Raw genomic sequence first — 17,979 nt, 5'->3', positions numbered from 1 at the left:
CAATTTCAAGGCATTATCTAGTCTCAAGACAAAACTCCCATGTGTCGTATGATTAATAACCGGCGCATTTCGAGACGGACTTTAATTCAGGTGGTCCAAAAAATCACGTCATGAATATCAATGATAAATAAAATGTCAGAAGAGGCAAGCGCAGATTGCGAGTTGATAAATCACAGACGATCTCGTGATACTTTAATTTCGATTCGACATTTTCGACGCGCATTGTCGATGGATCTAGAGTTTTTGAGGTCAGCGAAGAACGAAACTATAATCTCTCCTTCGCAGATCATTCACCGTCATTTCCTCGCGGCTGTTCCACGTGCCAAGAGAATGGCACGGACCTTCCGTCGTCATCTCGGACAAGGATAAAAAAATCAAGGAGCGGCTGAGACAGAACAGAGAGTCGTCGTCGCCGTCATCGCGAAATCTTTTTACGTATCGAACCGGTAATACGCACGTGTAAGTTTGCTACTCTGTTTTAATGCATTTCCGGTGAACGTATTTATCGATTATTCCGTGAATGCAGTTTTTGTTGACTCTTTACTGCAATTTTTCATCCGTGTTGTTCTCTCCTAAATTAGTTCCTCGACATTACACGAGTTTGACACAATCTCTGATATGGAGATAGATGTCCTGATACATTTCAATTAATGTGATGCTTTGATGTATGTTACGTTGTATTCAAGGAAATTCTGTTGTTCGTTATCGAATTGTAAATTATGATTTGCAATCTCTTTTTTTATTGCAAAAAAATTGGAACATGCAATATAAAAAAAATTTACATTTTTCGCGAATTATAAATTGCTTAAAGCGGACTTAATAAAATTATAAAATTCACAAACAAACAAAAAATTTCTTTATTAAATATATATTAAATAACTAAATTTAGTTAGCAAAATTTCCAATTTTCTCTGACCATACAAAATTTTAATTATTTCTACAAAAGCAATTGACAAAAATATTGAATTTTTCTCAAAAATATTAAAATTAATATTCAATCTCTACCTAATGGATATAAATTCTATCAAGGCAATTTAATCTAGTCAATGCTACTTAGATTGATTGTCTGACATGGATTAACCTTACCTTATAATTTAGGTTGATTAAACCTTTATTTATTTTCATTATAGAGATTCCACAATGAAACAAGGGATCTAGTTCAAAATGAATTTGATTATACAAGTCTGATTACAAGTGCAATTCAAATTCACTGTTACGGATTAGTAATGAAGTTTCACTGTACGCAGAATACTTTCTCGAAATCCCTCACAAGGCGTATAAACCGAACATCTATTTTTATTTTCGCGTTGCAGTGTATCTCTCAACGTATCTCGATATACGCCCACTTTGAATTATGATGCATCTCACTTTTTCTTTTTTTCGTAGTAAGTGAATGTGCTTCCGGTGCAGTTTCTATTAATGAAATTATAAACCGACTGAACTTAGTTTCTTGATCGACACCGACCTTGTTCTCAAGCTACTCTCACTTTTTGTCGCTCTTCCTAAATTTCGGTTGCGGGTTGTATATGCATTTTATTAATGTTGTTAGGCGCAAGGAAGAATACTTTTTACACTAAACACTATATTAACACTATATAAATATATTACTTTAAATTATCTTTCAATAAATGATTAATATTTTTTAGTAGCTTTACGTCATCTTATTAACAAAGTCTAAAGATATGGAAAGACTAATATAATTATTAATAATTTCTTTATTTTATCACATACATATTAATATAAATAAAAATATAACTTAATGTAATTAAATAATTAAGAAAGGATTACAGAGAGAAATGTTATTGACATTTGTAATTGAATCACATACAACAGTATTATTTTTAAAATCTTGAATATAGGTTTATTTTGATGTTGATTCGACTCGGAATCTAGAGAATTCCGTGCAAATCTAAAGAATTTATACGGTTACGCAAGTGAATCTGCAGATAAATACGCGTAGGCTGCTGTATATATTTATTAAAGATATGAATATTTGAAATAGCTTGAATATGTATGTTCGAATATGCATACATTAGATGAATGAGAAAGCTTGGAAAAAATGCTTTGTCATCCATAAGTTTTGATGTACAATAACGAGGTATTGTTTCCCGCGATTCCGACTTTCTATTACTCATATCTGTGTATTGTTCTTCATCTTGTCCATATTATCGATCTTCCGCATTTCATGATAATGCAGATAAGATTTATGCAAATAATTCATAAAATATTTATTTGCTTGGAGAATACTTTTTGCAAAATTGCATTAATATGCAATCGGTGAAAATCTCAATAACTGTCAGTAATTTTTCTTTCAGAAAGATAGCGATATCAATAATTTGATTCCGTAACTGAATACTTTGCATTGGAATTATGATTATTTCTACTACATATCTTATTGCAAGTTGTGATTTTAAAGGGAATTAAAAAGTTGTCTATTAATAAATTCGTAGTAATGCTTTCTGCTGAAATCATTAAACACACAACGACTTACTGAGCTGAGATATTTGTGTTTTTTATAATTCCTAAACAATCTTAATTCTGTTACGTCATTTCGCAAGATCATTTTTCTGTTGTAAAATACATATAACTTTTACTATCTTTACTATATTTTTTTCTATTAATAAGAAAATATACCGAATATGATAAGAAACTTGTTTTGACGAGATTTTTGCTCTCACGATTCTTCTTTTCTTTAACGTCAGAGATTTACTTCGCACCTTTCTCTTTATGTATTCTTCCCTCGGGACTCTCATCGGCTTTCGTTGCCCGGAGTCGCCGTTAATTAACTGTAACCGATGGTTTCTGTCTCGCGAAGGAAAGTAACGGTCGCGAATTTCAAGGAACCGACCGACGAAACGAGAGAAGGCGGGCTATAAAGCAAGTACCGTTTCCTATCGCAGTGGCCGCTCGCCGACTACGACGGATTGCAGTTGAAACGATTTCTGTACGCCTTCGCATTCGACTCTAGAAAGGAAAGTAAACGCGTTCGGTCCACCTTTGCTTCTCTTATTTATGAGAACCGATTCCATTTGCTCGCGGCACTTTGCTTACGGTATAAATCTCGCATTTTTCGCGACTCGATCGAACCATCGCGCGCTTTTGCAAGAACCTGAATATAAAGTAACGTGAAAGAGGACACAATTGTATTGCAATAATTTATTGCAGGAAGCTCCGGTACAATTGAAACTTGGTATGAAGATGCTATCAATATTCGAAAAAAATATTAAAATTCCGTCTCTAAACGAGAAACAGAGCATCTTAAAAAGAACGCAGTCAAAAATATCACAAAAGGGTTAAAATACTCTTTTAAAATATTATCTTTATTGACTGAAGAAAATATAATTTAAAATTAAGCAAAAAAATTATAAGATAATTATTATTTATATTGGTTTTACAAGCTTTTAATATGTAGTTCTGTGTCATAATCAATTATTATCGTATGCGCATTAGAACATGCACTTTGGGAATGTGTCACATCATAGGAAGGGTTGATATAATCTAATATTACATTTGATACACATCGCGATCATAACAGAGGCCGACGTGGTCGCATTAGCATGTGCACACTTTGATACTATGTCAGATAATATACGGATCACTCAACCACCAAACTTAAAGATATATTCTGAGTAGTGCACTTTCCTTTCTGTTTTGGATCAAGACCTGGGAGCGGCTGTCAGGATGCCAATCACAATTGAGTACGAAATTCTTTCTGTCATATCACAGCTGTTCATATCAGGTGCGATTCGTTTCAGGCAAATTTGTATAGAATGTCATAATATAATATACAAATATGTTAATCAGATGTTATCGTCTCAAACGAATCAATCATTATATCATGCTTGCTAATTCATGGTTTAATGTAGTACATTGTTAAATGATACATCTTTTAAATGATCGCGACAAAAGAATTTTAACGCAGAAACGTTATAAGATTTCATAGAGATGAGACTCTTAATATTGTTGCAGCACTTTGCGTCATACATTAAATGTAAAAATATGTGCATGTATTCTATGTCGTATATATTTTATGTACATATTTTATATTTAATATATAAATCCTGTAAAAAATATTTAGGAAAAATTCTATATAGTTTTCTTTACATTTCAAGATGTTTAAAAAAATTGAACATTAAATTGTACAATTGTCAATTTTTACTTTTATAAAGAAATTTCTTATGTAGATATTTCTAATATATATATAGTCTAGCGGATATGTGTAAAAGGACCTTAATCGTGCGGTGAATTATTGATATAATATCACATAAATAATTTATACAATGTCACATTTTAAGATCATTAATTTAAATATATGACAACTTTTATTAAAAGAAAATATATATATATATATATAGTCTAGCGGATATGTATAAAAGGACCTTAATCGTGCGGTGAATTATTGATATAATATAAATAATTTATACAATGTCACATTTTAAGATCATTTAAGACATAATTAAATATATAATATAATTATATGTATATTTATTAAATTTTATTTTACAATTACGTTTCTTTGCGCTTTGGGTTCTGTAGATCCTTTATTTTTGCTTGAAAAATTTATGTTAATCCTTTATTTTTCTCTGAAAAATTTTCCCATCTTCAAAAAATAGAATCTATAGAGACACTGCGTCCATAATGATTAATGACTAAAATGGTTCTGATCTTGCCATTAACGGTACTTGAAATGATTTATTGCAAATTTACATTCAAGGTTTACACCTTGAAAAGTGGTAGCATAAAAGATATGCTTAATTTCTCTTTTACGACTTTGCTCCACAATTATTTTTAGTACGTTGATTGAAAATCGAATTGACGTTAAAGTGGTGCGTTAAGTTAAGTGATGTACTCGATCGTAATGTCTAGGTCGTAACCTCGCAGAAATTGTCAGAATACAATTATTTTAACGATAAATATTACAAGCAAAGATATATTGCATGAGCATTGAATAAAATTAACGGTAAAGATGAAAATATTTAACACACATAGAAAAAGGGATTGTTCAAAAGTGGCGGCGAGTAGTCAATTGATTCTTAAAAATCGTGTGAATATAATTGTTTAGAAAAAAGTTTAGAAGTAATAATTTAGATACTGAATAGCTTAAATAATTTATACAAGATCGAATTTAATTAATGTCACAATATCTTCATTAAATTATTTTATCACCTCTAAAGATCTATGTCTGTTTTATTTGAATTTCTGTCTTTAATAATACTTATATATAAATAATATAGAATATAATTTTAACATACATGTTCTCAACTCTCAAATGACAGCTCAACTTGATTCTTTCACTTTCTGCTCTAGAATATAGATTCAACCCTGCTTCTATCAATACTATTCACAAGTGACAGCTAGTATTCGTTATGCGTAGAGGCATTCGTGTTAAAATATTACTGCGACTAATTTACATACATTGGCCCGTTCGGGATTCATTAATTTCGAATCTTATGTCACCATCAATCAAGTATGATTGTACATTGGTGTTCGACATCGGTTATTATTTTCATTAGGCATCGCACAGAGCTAAATCCTCAACAAAACGAACATGATTGCGGTAGGATGTGGAAGTAATTAATTGTACACATTGATTGAGAATTATTGCGTAGCTCTCTTGATGAGAGCCGCTATACTCTTTATCTGCATTCTTAATGGTAAATGTTAATTACGCCTTAGAAATAAAATAATGATTTCAAGGAAAAAAATTGTTTTAAAAATTATCAAGTTATTTCAATAATATTTGATTCAAAATTGTTCGATTTTTAATTGTATTAAATTTTTTCTTTTTTTTTAGTCAAATACTGTTGGCTAAAATTTGTTTTTATAAAGATAATTACAGCATTTATATATTTTGATGGAAAATTCGTGCAATATTTAAAGAATACAAAAGTTACTTATATATATATATTAATTCAAGATTTTATTTTATTCTATTCACACAGAAAGAAGTTGCTTTTAAAATATCAATTTCTATGCAATTTTAATTTTTGAAAATTATGGAGTCATATTTCCAAAGTCATTCAGTTACTATTATTATTTGGTTTCGTCATGCGGTAAAGCGTAACACAAGATCAATGCACATGTACGCGACAATATAAAAAGAAAGCGGAATCGCTTTCGAATAGTATAGGAAAAGCGATTTAGTATCTTGGACTTACCTAGGTCTTCTCGAGTAACGTGCTGCACAGTCTGGGAATGAATATCGGTGAAAGTCCCGTCGAATGAAACAAGAAGTATGTCGATCTATTTACATATCATTGGTTCCAGCGAGCAACAAAACTATACACGTTATGTAACGGATAAGCAAGCTGCGCTAATGCGATTATCCATCCGCGAGGAATTCGAGAAGGGAGACATAGAGTAATGGTCATGCTGTTTGCAAAATTGTAACGTAGTTACAACGATCAAGAGAATTCTGCTTTGTGAAAGACGAAAACTTTAAGGATTTCTCACTTTACGTTCGTTCTAAAGTGAAAGAAACATTACATCGAGAGAATAATTTAATAAAATAAAAAAATATTTTTAATAACTTTATATCTGAAATCCTCTTTATGTATTGTTCGCTATTTATTTTAGACAAATGGCGATTATAAAATCATGTCGAATATTAGTCGTAATTGAGAATACGAGATGATACGTAGTGTCCATTATATGAAAAAAATGACTATTACGGAATGAAACACGTACCTTAAATATTTAATTTTATAAGTTAGCGAAAGTTTACTTTTAATTTAAGGAGGGAAATTCTTCTACGGACATAACGTTATATAAAGCAAGTGTAACGTGTCTCTTACACGATAGATTTAACGAGTAGTAACGCTTTATAAAAATTTCACTTTTGCGCAAAACGTACGAAATACACGTGCGAATGACACGCACGAAATGTCAAATAATATATCTCACGGTTATTCTTTCGAAATAGAAGTATAAATAAAAAACAATTATGTTTTATATCGAGACTATCTCCGAACATAATTTTCTTCGAAGCATGAATATCGATGCTTATTAAAAAGATTACCGTAATATCAATATAACCAAACTAATAGCTCTTACAATATCATTTTGTGAACTGTATGGTTTATGACCAGTTTCTAAATGTCACGATAATTTTAGTATATGCAACAGTACAGGAAATACCAGGATAATAGGGAAAGAGCTGCACATATCACTCTACTATAAATTACAGAGATACTATTACTTCAATGATGAAAAGATCTTTCAAATCGTGATATTCTAATTTTCACTAATAAGAAAATAATTAGAATAGCAAATTTTTTTCCATTATTACACATAGGATTCTTTGCACTTTCTGCGTTTTTCAAAATTATTAAAATTTTAAATAAAATATAAAATTTAGAACTCTATCGGTTGTTAAATATTAGTTTTTCATATGTAAAAATATGTTTAGATGAAAAAAATCATATTTAAAATTTTAAGATTGTGTCTATTAACTTTATGTAAAATATAAAATGTTTTTTAACTAGTATCGAAAATATATATCAATAATTAATTATAAATTTAAGTTTCTGAATATCCACACGTTTTTCTGATTTGGCATATAAATTCACAACTGCATTAATTGCTAATATTTTTTTGTTTTTTCTTATTTCAAATACTATAATTCTAAGTAAAATATAAAATATTAAACACTAGAAAGAGCAGTGAATATAGATATTCCTCTGTAAATACGTATCTACATAAATTAGATTCACGCGGTTCGCACGAACAATGATAATATATTTTAATTATCTCTGTAATTGCAATAGCTTCCGTTAAATTATACTCTTTAAATACACAGTGTTCTTAGGAATAAAATAGACTTTTGCGAGACAATGTTCTTTTATGTCTGTTGGAAGTTATTCTCAAGTGTGCGTAAACTTTATTGCGCTTTTCAGTATGTATGCCAAATCAAAGTCGACCGTACCACGATGGACGAAAGATTTCCCCTTGGAACATAAATCACGGGTAGAATACTATATGCGCGATCCTTAGAGCACAGCGAGAACATAAACGTACCGGTATATATACGATCCCGCTAGAAGACCCATTGCACTTAAAGTACAGATTTATTAACTGGACAATGTACTGTGTATTATTACGGTAAGGTTTTCACGATGTAAACGCAATTAGAAAATCTACGATCCAATTAGTTTATGTAGAATAGCACTATAAATTTTGTAAATTAATTTGTTACGCATTTGCATATATGAATCTGAATCCTCACAAATTTGAGAATACACGTTTATTATCTAAATCTAGAATTATGTAAATTTTATTACAAATTTCGCTGTCCTATTGCCATTCAACTTACACATTGAGAATTTTATCGTACAACTTTAAATTATATCATAAGTAAATTCATCCAAAATAAAATATATTATTTGCAATGTTTGTGAAGAATTGGCTTTATCAAACTGAAAATAAAGCACTTAACTGTGAATTACGTATTACATCATGATAACATTATATTAGATAGAATGCTATAATCTTTTCTTTTAACACTCTTGTCCACTTTTAAGATAAATATACTCTACAGTTACATTATGTAACACATATTATAATTGTGCTGCTTCTGTAAACGAAATCATTGTCTGACTCGAAGCGAGGTTTCTCTACTTCTCGATCCTTGAAAAGCTTACAACCCCCACATTACAAGAGAGAGTTCTTTTTAATGTGATGTATCTTAAATCCAAAAAATTTTAAGATTGACTGAAAAAATAATTAATTAGGCGAGAGGGAGGGGAAAAATTTATGCATTTTTTACCATTATTAAAATTATTCATTAAATCTAAAAAGTTATATATACACATACACACATATAATCATATGCTGATTATTTATACTTATAAATATAGAGATAATTCAAATTAGCATATTCCTAAATATTAAAATGGGCGATTAAATATATTAATTACTTTTTATTATTTTATCTTGTTTTCTTTTATGAAAATATTCTTTTTATTATTACGCGTTTAAGGGGACTTTTTTTTAACTGATATGTGTACAACATGATATATCACGTGTATACTTGCAAAGGTTGAGTTGCAGTGCATACCGAATCGTAGCGAGAACTATTGAGACCGGTCTGCTTGCGGAATGTCTAAGTGTTTGTACATTTCTTTACAGATTGTACATTCTATACTGCGTTCTGTTTTATCGTGCATGAAAATGGCTTAGTATACTTAGTATACTTGGTCATTGATGGCACGAGACAAGAGCTTTCATATGGTAATATCGGTCAAGTCTAATAATAGAGACTCTTACAATGTTATTTGTCTCTCTGTGTCTTTCCCTTTAAAACTTGAAACAAAGATTTATGGTTTAAAACCGTAAAAAAAATATTTAATTGTGAATAACAAATATTTAGAAAATAACTTTTCACGACACTATTTTGATAAAACCACAATGTTTGGAATATTTACATATATTAAAAATAAAATATTTTTTGCAAATTAATGTTTTGAGATATACATAAGTAAAAATTAAATCTTTTGTACAAATTTATTTTTAACAAAAGTCTACTTTAGAATTTAAATGTAAAACTATCTATTATGCAGTACAAAATGACATTTAAATAAATGTTTACTAACGAAAATATCGATTTCAAATTGATCAAATATTTTTTTAGCTAAAAGACAGTTGTATATTTCCTGGATATTATGTATCAAAATGTGAAATGTGAATGTAATATAGAATATATGTATAATTAAACATGTTATAAAATAATTTGTCGCTTCACAAATAGGAAATTATATAAGTTGGGTAATGCTTGTATTTATATTAGTTTCGCCTACGCATAGTAAAATATCTAAAAAAACATTATTTACCGCGTAAGATATTTTATTAATGTGTACACATTTCTACAATGATATTCTATTTCACTTAAATATATCGTGGCATGAAAATCATATGGTATAATTAATCTATAAAGAAGTGACGAAAAGAAAACTGATAGTATTCGATCAGAAATTTCCAAATTATAGTATATATAATACTTCGTCGATTTCAACAGGAAAACACTTTCGCATGATTGCACGTTAGAGGAAATGCAATCATTTTCACGTATCTATCTCGCAAGAAATATCATATTTCTGTATTCAATTTACGACGCGTAATTTCACTATCTGTAGAGCTCGAGAAAAAAATTAAAATGTTAATTATAATAGATGAGTAAATCAAATTGAGTGATTTTTTTTTCTAACATCTTGTTGCAAATATGTTTGACATACTGCAATTTTCTGTGCAATGCTACATATAACTTGAGATATGTAGCATTAAAAAAATATTATATATTTTCTAAATATTGTGTATCAAAATGTGATATATAATATAGAAATATATAATATAGATTTGAAAACATAAATGCGCAGTTATATTACTAATTTAAAAACTACAAGATAGATTGCTCTAGATTTGATATATAGAATCTAATTATATCTTAACTGTTAGAACAGACAGATTTCTTCAAGCAATCTGAAAGAGTTGAATGCACTGATAAATAAACTACTAGTAATATTTCCTTCTATTTTACTTTCTTACTCTCCACGATGGTCAAGGTTTCCAAGTTAATTGCTTAGAAAGATACTAAAATAAATAAGGAAAATAAAAATAAAGTAAAATTTTATGACAGCTAATTTATATTTAATATGCAATTAACATCAATAAAATTACTTTTCTCTATGTCCCTTGTTGTTAATTGAGAAAAGAGAGATCATATACTTATTATGTTATTATGTGCATTATACTATCATTGAAAATCATGTAGTCCTACGTAATTATATCTTTAAGAAATAAGATAATTTGATAATGTTAATATTCTTGAATATTAAACATATTATGTAGAAAGAGTAATAACATTTGGCTAAAAGAAAGAGAGAGAGAAAGAGAAAGAAAATATATTCAACATTTAAATACTTTTTATGGCAATAAAAACTTTTGCTCAAAATTAATATCAAAAAATAAAATATATTTATCATGTGTATATCATATGCATATCATATGTATATCATAATTTCATATTATGTTTTTGCTACGATAAATTAAAGACCATGTATCTAGAAATAAATAAGAAAATTTATATATATATACATGTAAATGAGTGTATCAATTTATAATTCATAAGATATAAAATAACAATTAAGGAATAATTGGAAAATTACGAAATATATATCAACAACGTAAAAAAATAATGAATAATTCCAAATTAATTTGGACTTTCAACGGCAAAAATCCGAGCTTTTACTCTGCGCAATTTAAATTTTATTCGCATCGATAATGATTAAGAATTCTTAAGTAAAAAGCAAGCATGAAAGTATAAGTATTGCTCGCTTTTCAAAAATGAATATATTTTTTTGCCGGCAACTCGAGTGTGGAAATGCATGTCGATCTGGTTGCGATAAATAAACATAAATCGCTTATATTGCTGCGGAACTACGGATACGTCCGGTTTTCTAATCGTCATTTAAACATTCGACGAGTAATGAGGATCTACTGAAAATTGCACCGGCTACACTTTCATTCTTCTTGTCAGGGAGCTATTAATGTTTAATGAATGAGTTCCACTCCTAACAAACTTGCACGCATTGAAAGTACTGTCGCTTGATGTGAAATGGAAGTGTTTTTTCTTAATCTGCAAAACTTTAAACATTTCAGTTTCTTTATAATATAAAATGACATGTTGCGTTCGTGCATATCTTTTTAGTTTTTCTTTTAATAATTGAATAATTTAATAACTAAATAATCTCTCATAAAAAGACACGATAACGTCTCGCGTCAAGTCACACGCAAGCAACAGTGAGGCCAATCGTATTTCTATTGTCGCGAATTGTCCAATTGCGAGTACCTTATTTTATCAAATATTTTAAACGTCAATTTTAAAAATATATTTTTAAAATGTATACTATATATTTTGAAGCAAAACTTTTACCAATAATTACAGAGAGATTACAATAAAACAATGAAAATTATGTAATATAAAATATTTAATAGAAAGAATTGTCATTATATATATTATTTATTCATAAAATAATTATCTTTTATATATTAATTTAAATATATGACAACTTTTATTAAAAGAAAATATATATATATATATATATATATGACAAATATTATAATATAAATATATGAAATGTATAACATACTTACATATGTAACAGCCATACACACACATACACACACATAGACATATCAAATAAAATTAGATAATAAAATACAATTAAAAAGCTTTTGTGCTAATAATTGCAATTTTTAGTCAAGTCATTAAAAATCGAACATACTTTATGTTTGATTTGATAACTCTTTGATTAAAAATTCCAATTGCTATTTGCGGAAGTAAATCATTTTAAAAGCAAAATTGTATTTTTTATTTTATTCAATCATGCATAATGGCAATTATTCAACTGAGATATGTAATTTTAAGAAAGTAAAATAATGAGAGAAATTATGCGCGATTATATCGTTCTCAGTTACTTTAAAAGGAATGGAAGTTGAATGATGTTTACACATATTCATCATGCCTTTAAATGTGCGTATATTGTTTATATATATTAATATTATATACATATTAAAAAGTGACAAAGATAGCTAAAATTGTTAACCAATTGATTTACAATGTCATGAACAAATCGTGTCATGCATAAAATTGACAGAGTAATAAGAAATAAAAATATTCGAAAATGCATTCCGATTTCGATATGCATGCATGTGTAATATAATTAATAGTAAATTTTTTATTAATCACTTTTTTCTATGTACAATAGTTCTATTATACATATAAAAGTATATGTAAAAATCACTTTATTTACTCAAGTATGATATGACAAATATTTTATATATATATTCAATATTATTTATATATTATATATATATATATTCAGTATTTATATATATATAGAGAGAGAGAGAGAGAGTATAGTATCATATTATATTTTTATTGCTTAAAATATAACATATTATTGCTCAGTTAATTTTGAAGCATAATAATCAATTATATTATTAATTTTAATCAAGGAACGGTACAGTAAATTATTCTAAAAAAATTTGATGGTTAGGTAAAAAAATATTAAGAAATGTATTTTTTTCAAAACAGATTATATAGCTCTACTTTTTGCATAAGAATAACAAAAGTTTGCATCTAAAAAATGAATAATGTATGCGAAATAGTCAAAAAAAGTAAAAGCTTTTACAAATTTGCACGCTGTAATATCCAGTGAATGGAACATTAATTATATGATATGCAATTTGGTAATCGTTATGTGATATGTATGATATACGAAATCATAATATCGCTGACGAATATGTCATTATGACTGATTTATGAGCATATAATTCATACGTTCCAATGATAATATAGTTGCAAGACTAACACGTTGGATTTATTAATGAATTATCTTGAATCTATCTCGCGTCGCGTTCATCTTTATCCGTGGGTATTCGGTTTTTCTTTTCGGCACGAGTCGAAACTAAACGAGTTTAATGTCTGTCAGAGAAGCAAAAGGTAAATGGGTTTCATAAACGCACTTACTTTTCTTTAAGTTTTTAAATTATACACTAATGCGCTTGGCAATTGATTATCACATGGAAAATGATTGTAGAATGTAGAATTGCGAAAATCTGATCTTTTTCAAATATCTAATATCAGGCTGTCAACGATAATCGTTTTAATATTATGATATTATATTATTGCTGCTTTACGAGTAGCAAAAAAAATTTTTTTTATCGGAAAATTGTCACTCTATAAACTTGATGGATTGAGCAAGCTGCGATTATGACATGAAATTATCCACATACAATACATATTTATATAGATTTATCTATAAATGTTATCAAATAATTTAAAAAACTAAAAGCAGTTGAATAATCTAGATATTAATCTTATCAAATTATACAATCTTTAAACAAGTAAATATTTGAGGTATTTCTTTCTCAATATAATAAGTTCTCTTAATTATGCAAAATATTTTGAAATACAAATTCGATTAATACTTTAAAATATTATATATTGAGACTGTTGTTGTTTTATTCCACGAAAAAATACAAAATAGTTAGATTTAAAGAAAGTAAACTTATCAAATTATACAATGTGTGTTATTCATTACAGTGTCTCCCAACTTATTTACCGGAAGTTTTCTCGTTCTCTCTTTTAAGAAAAAGATTATTGACGTCATTGCAATGATCAACAAGTATTGTATCTTGACAACATTTCTCTTAATGCATTACAACTAGTACTCAAATTGACATACGCATATTCGTTACGGCTTGTGATTACCATTATTGTTGTTGTAAGATTAAAATAATTCGTGAAAAGGAAATTGCCTCTTCGTGCAGAAAAGCTGGGGCATGCGAGAAGTATCGAAATTTTGCGTAGGTTGTTTTGCATGCTGCGTAAACTTCACCGAGCATGTTCTATTTTTAACATCGCGTAATAACAACTTTCTTATCTTTATAACAACTTTCCGGCCACTATGTATGGAGATTAAAAAGTGAAATTTCTAATATAAATTATTCGTCTCAAATGTCGCAAAAATAATACAAAAAGTTAATCGTAAATAATTTTTAATCGGAAAAGCTTAATCATTCTCGAATCTACACGAAATATTTTACATGATACTATTTGTGTTGATAAATAGCTATTTTTATTTATGTATATTCTTTCACATAAAAATTTCACAACTATTAAGTTGCATTTTTATTTCGGTTGTTCTATTCGTTAATTGTCGAGCTTTCTTCTTATTGTTAGATGTATGCAAACAGAAAACATTGAGGACGTTTGTTTGATAAATTCATGGTTATATCTAATCTTTTTCCCCTTTTGCACATTTTCCAGAAAGCGCCTTTCACCGAAGGCCAACAATTTTGATGAAAAAATGATTTGGACGCAGTGAAGCGGTAGAAACAAACCATATATCATCACTGCGATGATTAATTCACATATGACACGCTGCGGAAATTAAAATTCGTTTCGGTTTTCAGTTTTTGCTACATAACGACTATAATTGAAATATTAATTACATATTACACAACAATATTATATTTTACGTTATAAAATAATATTAAATAATTTGTTGTAAAATATTTTATATTTATAACATTATAAAACACAAATTATGTGTGCGTAATTAGTTTATTGTTATTTTTATGATATATATTATTATGTGTGTCGCAACACATATATTAATATTAGAATAGCTATACTTTTGATAAGACGTTAAATAATTTTCTCTATATAAAATAGAAAAAGTATACGCAAAAATATAAAAAAAAGAGAAAAAAAAATAGTGGAAGTTATTTTTCTGAGATTGCAACTGAAAAGATTATACCATATGTATCAATTCGTATTTGCACACTAATCTGATCGTCTTGATTACATTATTTTAACAAATGTCAAAATTAGAAAAAATTCAACATTGTACGTGTCACTGGTGGTTCACATATAAGCGATGTAATTGTTGCCAATTACGCACGAGCATTCTTAAGTATGCTAGGGATATACTAGAAGAAACTCGTCGATCAACAAACTTACGCCGTATACGGTTTGGTTGGCATGATCTGGATCATTAATCTAGCCTTAATTTGTGTTGCATTGCATAGTGCATCTGATGTAACTCGAATCAGGTATATATTGATCACGTATATATTGATTTATTACGTCAAGTAATCTGTCTCGATCAAAACGCTTAAGCTCGCACGTTTGAGAATTGACGTAGCTACAAATGTTGTGGCAGCATTTTACGTAAAAACATTAATATCATTGTAATGATATATTTGCAGGATTTTTTAGATACAAAGAATTCTTTTTTAAATATACTATTACAATGATATTTTTTATATCAAATACAAATAATTTCATTAAAAATTATGATATAAAATGTTAAAATTATTAACGTGTAATATTTTCATATATTAAAGATATTTAAAATTAATTGATTAAATCAGAAAGCATGAACTCAAATTCTAAAAGTGTTAAAAAGTCTTAAAATTGTCCTGATGAAATGAATTCTTAACTAAAAATGATGGAGCTACTAAAATGTAACATAGGTGATCATTAATTAAATGATACTTTACTGCGAAAAATCAGTGTCAGGACAACAAGAGTGGGATTTTTCGGTGAAAGTGTGCGAAATGAAATATCGCGGTCTACTTCGCTAGATCACCAGACGGATGTATGATGACATTCTGTGCGTTTGCCTTTCATTTTTCAAAATTATGGCATTGCATTATATTATTATATTCGCGATGGACATGCTATCAGATACCAGAATGATTGAAATGTGGACTTGTATATTTTTTCTTATATTTTTTTAATATTTTTATGTCGTCAACATTTAGATTAAGTTTCTTTTATTTTCTCTTTATTTTATTTAGAAGTTTATAATACATGAAAATTAAAGGTATTGATATTGTTTGCTATTTTTTGATATTGACACTCATATTAATTTTATAATTTTACAATTAAAAATCTTTATATTATTCTTACAATCAGTTTGATATTTGAAATTTGATGTTTAATGTAGAAATAATAATTGCACGTAATTTCACATGCCATGGCACTTAACGTGTGAAAATGGATTTAGCTTTATGGTACAAAATGATAATAAGCATAGTATATTCGCTGCACGTTGATTCAGATTACACTTGTTCCGGATCTACCACTTTCCGTTTGCGCTTTCATGAGAAACGTATGTTCTTCGTTACCTTCTTATCTTAGTCATATATCTCACGATGAATGCGTTCGTACAATCATAAAATCTTGTTCCTTTATGATAGAAATGTATCATTTAGCAGCACGCGCGGGCTATAAAATACATTTAATAATTTGTGAAAGCTTACAAATGAATCGAATATTTTAACTAAAACTGACTTGATTAATGCATTGATACATCAATTTTTATGTTTATATTTTTTTCATATACATACATATATATATATATATATATATATATATATATATATATATATATAAATTAATTAATATTTACAATATCGAATATCTTTGATAATAACTAAAAAAGCGCACTATATAGTGATTATTAAAAAATATACAGCCTACAGCCATCATACCCTAGTTTAGCTTACATGAATTAAACAAATAGTGTCGACTATTAAAAGAATGACCCGAGAAAAAATTGGGACACCAAGTTCACGCTGCATCTCACTTTGTCCTTTGACGATTTTTTTAGCATTCTCGCCAGATTTTAAACGCTTGAAAGTCCTATAATTCTACGAAAAATTCTATGCATAAAAATTATTAAAATATTAATTATTAGATCGCCCAAGACGCTGAACGTATAAGAATTAAAGCATAAAGACGCTGATTGTATTTCGATATATAATTCTATCGGCTTTAAATGAGATTTTGTGTCATACGGCGTCTTGATCTAATTTGTTTAATAAATATTCTAATAATAATTTTTACGTATACTTAGAATTCTGTTCAGAAAGTATAAGCAAAAACACAAAGAAAGATAATACGAAATCTCTTTAAAGTCGATAGAACGATCGAAGTATGAGCAGTGTCCTGGTACAAATACCAGTATTATCTTGGGATTCGCATGTTTGGCGTCTCGAGCAGTTTAAATTTTTAATAAATATTTTAATAATTTTTACGCATAGAATCCTCTTTGAAAATTAAAAGTGATTACAGACTGACATGAAATATTAAAGTTGATAAAACTATCGAAATACAATCAATGTCTTATGTCAGTATTTCTATGTTTGGCGTTTTGGACGGTCTAATTTATTTCATTAATATTCTAATAATTTCTACGCATAGAACTTTTAATAGAACTATTGTGAAACTCTAAAATTGACAGATAAAGTAAGATGCAGCGCGAACTTGTTGTCTTAATTTGTCTTGAGTATTTTTTTAATGATCAGAATTATTTGTGTAATTTATGAGGAACTTTAAAATAAACCAGAATTCTCAACAATTAGTGAATTTCCAAAATCATAAAGTGAGACGTCAGCTTTACACACCAG

General features: G+C 28.2%; 1 long non-coding RNA gene across 1 annotated transcript in view; it reads left to right on the top strand.

Moving 5' to 3' along the window:
• The window catches only part of LOC140672696 (uncharacterized), a 30,436-nt gene extending 15,453 nt beyond the window's left edge, over nt 1–14,983 (top strand). Inside the window, exon 3 of the long non-coding RNA XR_012047939.1 lies at nt 14,828–14,983. This is a non-coding gene — a long non-coding RNA (uncharacterized lncRNA). The remainder of the gene's footprint in view (nt 1–14,827) is intronic.
• The last annotated feature ends 2,996 nt before the right edge of the window (nt 14,984–17,979 follow it).

The sequence above is a fragment of the Anoplolepis gracilipes genome, chromosome 13 (genome assembly GCF_047496725.1).
Source record: "Anoplolepis gracilipes chromosome 13, ASM4749672v1, whole genome shotgun sequence".
NCBI lineage: Eukaryota > Metazoa > Arthropoda > Insecta > Hymenoptera > Formicidae > Anoplolepis > Anoplolepis gracilipes.
The sequence above is the reverse complement of the archived record's forward strand: the minus strand, read 5'-3'. Positions and strand labels throughout refer to the sequence as shown.